The sequence below is a fragment of the Palaemon carinicauda genome, chromosome 17 (assembly GCF_036898095.1).
Source record: "Palaemon carinicauda isolate YSFRI2023 chromosome 17, ASM3689809v2, whole genome shotgun sequence".
Taxonomy (NCBI): Eukaryota; Metazoa; Arthropoda; class Malacostraca; order Decapoda; family Palaemonidae; genus Palaemon; species Palaemon carinicauda.
In genome coordinates this window covers 116,786,695-116,794,194 of record NC_090741.1, presented here as the reverse complement: position 1 = coordinate 116,794,194, position 7,500 = coordinate 116,786,695, and the positions used below count along the sequence as shown (strand labels likewise).

The 7,500-nt window shown below is 30.3% G+C and overlaps 1 protein-coding gene across 1 annotated transcript in view; it reads left to right on the top strand.

Moving 5' to 3' along the window:
- Positions 1–1,622, top strand: part of LOC137656900 (uncharacterized) — a 297,621-nt gene extending 295,999 nt beyond the window's left edge. The window contains 1 exon segment of the mRNA XM_068391283.1: positions 1–1,622. This exon segment is cut by the window's left edge and continues 713 nt beyond it. The gene's annotated coding sequence lies outside the window, so the exon portion shown is untranslated.
- The last annotated feature ends 5,878 nt before the right edge of the window (positions 1,623–7,500 follow it).

Genomic DNA, 7,500 nt, shown 5'->3' with positions numbered 1-7,500 from the left:
ACATCATTCCTAAACAGATTTCCTTTTCAGTTTTATGTAGACCAAGCGAATGATCAGCATTATATACTACGAGAGAAACTTTGAGAAAGACTAGAAGAAAATATCCATGGAAAATACTGGAAATAATAGCAAGACAAACAAAGCGCCAATAAGCTCTGAGGGATGTAATCACATTTTACACTTTGTCGAACCTTCTTGTCTTTAAGAAAAACTGGACGAGAAGAAAAAGATGATTAACAAAATGGACGGAATTCTTATCTCATTCGCCTTCAACTCCCGCGTAACAGTGATGCCTCTGTTTTCAGTGATCGAAATGGACGAAAGAACTAAAAAAAGAAGAAGAAAGAAACAGCTTAAAGAGAGCAAGGAAAGTGAATAAGTACAAAACTTCAAAGCGAAAATTCTCTTCCATCGGTAAAAAGATTATCTAAAAATGAGTTTCATCTTCATGTACAGATCCGTCATGAACGCTTAGCTTGCCTCATAATAAGCTCCTCATTTCAAGACACAAATGGAGAGACTGTCTTTGTCATTATATGACTTGTGATATATTAAAAAGTGGCTAATTGATTATATTTGTTAGTGATGAACATTATTTTTTTGCATTCGAATTTTCTTCAGCAGTGACGCATTTTGGCAGAGTTTACGCGTCGAGAGAGATATCTACTGTATTGCCAAAAAGAAGAAGAAGAAAAAAAAAGGATAAGGAGATGAGATATGCATTGAGATACAAGTGCAAAATAAAAGTGAATTATTTATTCAGCTCAGGTGAACAGCAATTGCAGAACTGTTTATATTGTTCCTAAGAAACCTTAACCTGTGTTCAAGCGTCAAGCGTTTCGCAGAGGAGAGAAAGCGAGAGAGAAAGCGAGAGAGAAAGTTTTGTTAGTTGTGTTTTTAGATTGAATTCTATATAGAAAAAAAAAACTTGTATAGCTTTTATAAAAGAAGAACTGTAATAGGGATATATCGCACTTATGGTGTCGACATCTTTATGTATTAGATGGAGAAACATAGTGAGCCGTTTCGTAGCAATATACATAAATCACCGATAATTCCTTGACATACTTTTATACCGAAGATACATAATGTGCGTGTGTGTGTGTGCGTGTATAAGTGTGCCATTAGAGTGTACATAATAACAATTTGAAGTTTGGTAGACACCACTGACAATCTTTCAAAGCTTTTGATAATATGCGGTACCCGGATGTTATTATCACACCTTTGTACATTTGTTCATCTCGTCATTCCACCTGAAGAAGAATCTTCTTCGCATTCTGTATATCTGTGTTAGGCGAATCCGTTCCCGCTCTTTGGGGTCCCACGGGTCACGGTGGCTATAGAGATCTATTTGGAAAAAAAAAGGCTAATTAACTCGTACTGACGGCTGGCCTGGCCGACCGCAGTTACTCACAAAGGGGGACTTAGCGTTTCTACTTCAGCCGGAACCTCGAACTTTTTTTTATATAACGAGAAGAATTGTGGTTTCATGTACAGTACATTCTTCTTCCATTCTTTGACTTTACCTATTTACTGTGAAGTTTTAATTATTTAGGTATATTTGGATATAGGTTATAGGTCTTGGTATTCTGCTTAAACTAGATATTAATGGTTATCTTTTTTGGGTAATATATATATATATATATATATATATATATATATATATATATATATATATATATATATATATATATATATATATATATATATGTGTGTGTGTGTGTGTGCGCGCGTTTGTATGTGTGTTTGTATATATATATATATATATATATATATATATATATATATATATAGTAGGTGTGTATGTACCTACATGGGCGCGAGTATATCTATATATGCAATTAGATATTTATACAATTTGTGCAGGCATATGTTTGCATACAACTGTACATGACTATGTGTGAATGATCTTTTGAAGTTCATTATAAACACAATTTTCAATATTCCGTTTAACTTTAGATGAACTAACATGAAATATAAACTATTAGGCATCTCGGAAAATAAAATTAAATGAGAGAGAGAGAGAGAGAGAGAGAGAGAGAGAGAGAGAGAGAGAGAGAGAGAGAGAGAGAGAGAGAGAGAGAGATCCCTTGGAAATCTATGCCATGACTCAGGTGTAAGCAAGATACAAAGTCAACGTAATATATCATTCAATATTGTTTCGTATATATATATCTAATAGCATTCGGCTAATTTTCTCCTTAATATATCAAAACTTTAATTGTTATTTACCATTTATATGAGAGAGAGAAAAAAAAGTCAGCTTCCGGTCGGAAATGCTATGAGAAGCAACCACAGTGGTCAGGCCAGTCGTCCCGAAGCACTACAGACCCTTTTATTAATCCTCTATAGATGAATGGATTCCAGGTGTAAATTAACTTCCTACGTAATTTAGCGGAAATTCATCTATTTTAGATATTGATCACACCACACTTTCTCGATATATGAATATATAAATAAAAGTATATATATATTATTGTTTTGATCCATCGCTACCCTTCTCTCATTCCACATCACTAGAATTGTCTGTTTCTGAAATATGTATATCGATATTATTACGATTAGCATATAACTCCTCCGCACAAATAATAGCATGTACACACACGAGGAAGAGTGTGATAGTGCAAAATGATGATGATTATTGTTATCTTGCAATTTATAGACTTATATACATTATATATTTCTACAAGATGAAAGTTATTTCTGAAAGCTCATGGGTTCAGGATTGGTCTGTGATGCTTGTAACTATTTGAAAAGAAATCCTCCATTGTTCTTTTCGTTTTAAGTTGGTGAGTGAACGAGAGACAGTCGAGTTTGTTTCTTCACATTTGACATGCAAATATTCACAAAGTGAAAATGAAGAAGTGAAAATGTCGACGCCTAAATTGTGACTGTGATTCGTCAGTTATGGCAACACTACATGAGGCCGAGATTTGGCAAAAATAGCCTGTTTTCCCTTCTCTTCTTCTTCTTCTCCTTCTTCTATTTAATTTCCAGCCGTTCTTAGTTGCTCAAATAATGTGACACGCACAAGTTTTTTATTTGTCCCAAAGAGATCGCACATCTTTACAACGCGTTTTTCAACACAGCCCTCAAAATTTCACTGTTACACCACACACCCCGTGATCTAGTGTGCCATTGTACTACAGCTCTCGTCTACTGCGTCTAAGTCTTCAGTGAAAATCCCAGTCGCATGCAGTCTACGGAAATGAGTTTCTGCGTCTTCAAGAAGAAGAAGATAATGGACCCTTCGAGTCCTCATTCAGGGGACTTTTACACTTTCCAAGAACTTTCCAGCACCAGTGTCTTCGTTCGTATGTGTTCACTTTTCTCGAATGTAAAGTTTTTGCGCATTAGTCGCTGCGTCTATTTTGCCAGTTAAGAGATATGAAATATTGTTCCATTGATGAAATACGTTGCAGCGCCACTAGGTGGTGCTTTCGATGGATGGGATTCCTTCCTGGGTGTGATGTTTCAGAGTAAGCATAAATTTCCTTACTTATAGGAGTTTTTGGGTCCAATGTTAAGGATATCCTATTCTTATACTAAAATGAACCTGCCTAAAAGCACATATATAATAATGTTTTCAAATATGCATGATATATATATATATATATATATATGTATATATATATATATATATATATATATATATATATATATATATATATATATATATATATATATATATATGTGTGTGTGTATGTGTGTGTGTGTATGTGTGTGTGTATGGTATAAACATTGGCCTTCCCTGGATTCCTATATTCTTTATTACATTGTATCCTAACTAGCTTGTATACATACTAGCTTTCTCAGTAAAAGAGATCATTTTATGTTCCATTACAATATTTTTATTTATTATTTTTTTTTTAATTACTGATTTGGTCTCTAATCTATAGCACTGAATGATAATCCCTCTTCTCTAAGAAGATTACACAATACTGGATGAATGCTTTAGTCATTGATTGTTGCTATCCATATCTTTTTACTTTTTCCAGCCACAATGGCTTTCCTCTTATTTCCCTTACGCAGACACACTCACACACACAAATATATATATATATATATATATATATATATATATATATATATATATATATATATATATGTATATATATATATATATATATATATATATATCTAATATATATGTATATGTATATATATATATATATATATATATATATATATATATATATATATATATATATATATATATATATATATATATATATAGGCGTATCATGTATATGTATAAAACATTATATGTGCTTTTAAGCAATTTTGGGTATATATATGTGTGTACGAATAAAGACACATGTGAGTCTTAACGTGTACATGGGACATTGAACTGAAGGTATTTCTCATATCTTAGTCCTAAGCAAGTAGATCTATGAATTTTTCTAGATAGAGAGATTAAACACACTTAACCTCTTTTCTTCATCTGCATTATCCCCTTTATTAAAATGAAATTGGTTTTATATTAGGAGTTTGTAGATTTTTTGTTTTAGTTTCGGCATGTACAGTATATATATATATATATATATATATATATATATATATATATATATATATATATATATATATATATATATATATATATTTGTGTGTGTGTTTCTATTTTGTTATATATGAAAAGATTTAGTCTAAATATTTCAGTCAGACAGTAAACAGTACAGATGGTTCCACTTATTTCTGGTTAGCAAATAAAAATTAACCACATTATTTGTTTGTTCAAATAGACTTCAAAATGTATGTTATCACAAAAGAGTACCAACCTAGAAATAAGTTAACACATGCTCAATACATACATTATTTTTTGCTACTAGGTTTCAAGCTCATAAGACTGAAAAGATTTAAATAAACTTTAATATTCTGATATATATGCTGTAAGAAGCTTTTGCAAATGATATACTTAATACATTGTCTTAAGGATTTGATAAATCATGATCCAGCATTAGATGTTAACAAAAGTATAATTGTTCATAGAAATGTTTCATTGACTTTCTCAATGAATAATAAAAGAAACTATCTAGCAAATGTAAGAATTATGACCCAATGAGAAACGAAATGTGATTAGACATAATCAATATATATTATATGTAAGGGAGTTTCATTATGATCATATTTTGTAGAGAATAAATTAATTAGTTTATTTATCAAAGTTTCATCTGTCTAATAGAAAAGTGATTTAGGCTTTAAAGATTTGTTTCGAAATATTATTCTAATGAGATGCATAATTTCAATAAAATTTATCATTTTAATTTCTCAATTTCTCTTTTGATTGGGGGAAACATTTTTCACTATATATCTTCCTTTGATTACCTCATTCATTTCATCTGTGGAAGGTCTCAGAATTTCCTTTGAACAGTTGATATACACAATTAATCAATTGTCTACTCATGATATTGATAGTGTTATTTCCCATGTTACATTGTAATTCCACAATCAATATTATCCCGAGGGACAATAAGATTAATATGAATAACATTGATATCAGTGATCTTTGTAATTGGTAACGTTGCAATCATTAACCAATGCTATATCACCTATCTGACCATTTACCTTGTACTGTACAGAGTTTGTAACTCGAAATATTGTTGAAATTGTAAATACATACATGTTAGAGAAAACCAATGCTGTTGTAAATTATATACCATAAATTCAAATCGCTCTTCTTATCCTGTTTTCTTTATCATTTTTGTAGGCATTAAAGATTTAGATATAATATTTGGTTTGTTTTCTTACAAGTATTTCGATATAGATGTTTAAGATGATTATCTATCAAAAGGTGTAGTCTTTTGTGCACGTGTTTCTATATTACGAACCAATTTCCTAGGAAATCTTAAAGATAATTCATATTCAAATAAAATGCAGCACATATCAACCAAAAAGGGGTAAGATATCGTTTCGGTGAATGCCGAAAAAGGTTCTTATGGGTTTCTGAATAAATTTCAACATAATAGTTACTAATTCTAGCATATAAACGTAATGTGCCTTTTTTAATAAAATGGTCCTCTTTCATATTTTATGATTTAAAAGAAGGTTATAAATAAGTTACTTTTCCGCTCCAGTCTAGTTTATGTTTTTCTGTTTTCTTTTCTAAATAAAAATTAAGATTGAACTACAAAATATTTAAAATGATGATGTAAACCGATTTATGTATTATGTTTTATTGAAATATTAAAAATTTAAATAATATGATATATAATTATTTGCACACACACACACACACACACACACATATATATATATATATATATATATATATATATATATATATATATATATATATATGTATACACACACACACACACATATATATATATATATATATATATATATATGTGTGTGTGTGTGTGTGTGTGTGTGTGTTTATACAGAGATAAGCTTAAAATTCCATTATTGATTATAAAGCCTAATTAGAAATAATTCCTTGAGAGTTGTGATGCCTGATAAGATTTTGCTTTGTTAAGAGTTGTGAGATCCTCAAGTAGTTTTAATAAATCACAAGAATTTCTGTGCCCTTTAATGATTGACTCCTCCTTTCCTTATTACCTTTATAAAAACAGTAATGTCACTGGGTAATTGTATCTTAAAAATTTTTCATAGGCCCAATATATTCACGGAAATTATTCTTTGTATAGTATTCTATAAATACAAATCTTCCTAGAATCTTTATTGCCATCGTTGAATGAATGTTTTGTCATTTTCTTTCAAAATCTTCAATGACCTTCACGTGCAGAATTATCAGTGCTCGTTGAAGTTCTGTTTTTTTCTGCAGATACGAGCAAGCAATATTTAGTTTCATCAGCAACATAAAGGACCACAGGTTTATGACGGTAATTTTATTCGTTTAGTCCTGTAATTAGCTTTCTTTCTTATCAAATCTATGTAAAATAATTCTCTTGAATATCTTTTCCCTTGATCCGATTTATCAGGACAAATTCTTTCCTTAATTCTCATTGGGGAAAAATGAGCTAAAAAAGGCTTTTTTTTTCAGTTTCAAATAACATTAGATACCAAAGCTGTGATGGATCTGAAATACGACCTAGGTATTTCTAAGAAAATAGATATGGTGTGATCATTATTTTATTTCCAATCTATGTATTCATGAAATCTTTTTTAATGTTTCAGGACGAACATTTTCTGAACTTGCATGTATATGAAAGGTTTTTCCATTAATACAGAACAAAAAGGTAATGCCGACACTCTTTATTTTTAGTAAAATTAAATGAGTGTATTCATATTTCACTCCAAGAAGCTCATTTTTTCAGAATGTTTTGATACTGTCTTTTCTATTTTCCAATTTCACCGTATAATTAACCTCTTTATATAAAGAATATTGTGTATCAAATATCAGAACTTCCGAATTTTCAAGAAAACTGTGATGAAATTTTTTCTTTAATTTCACATTCTAAGCATGTACCTGATTCTATATTTTTACACACCAAAAGTTTTCCTCTCTAGAATTTTCAGAAAACAAATAATTGAGTCTGA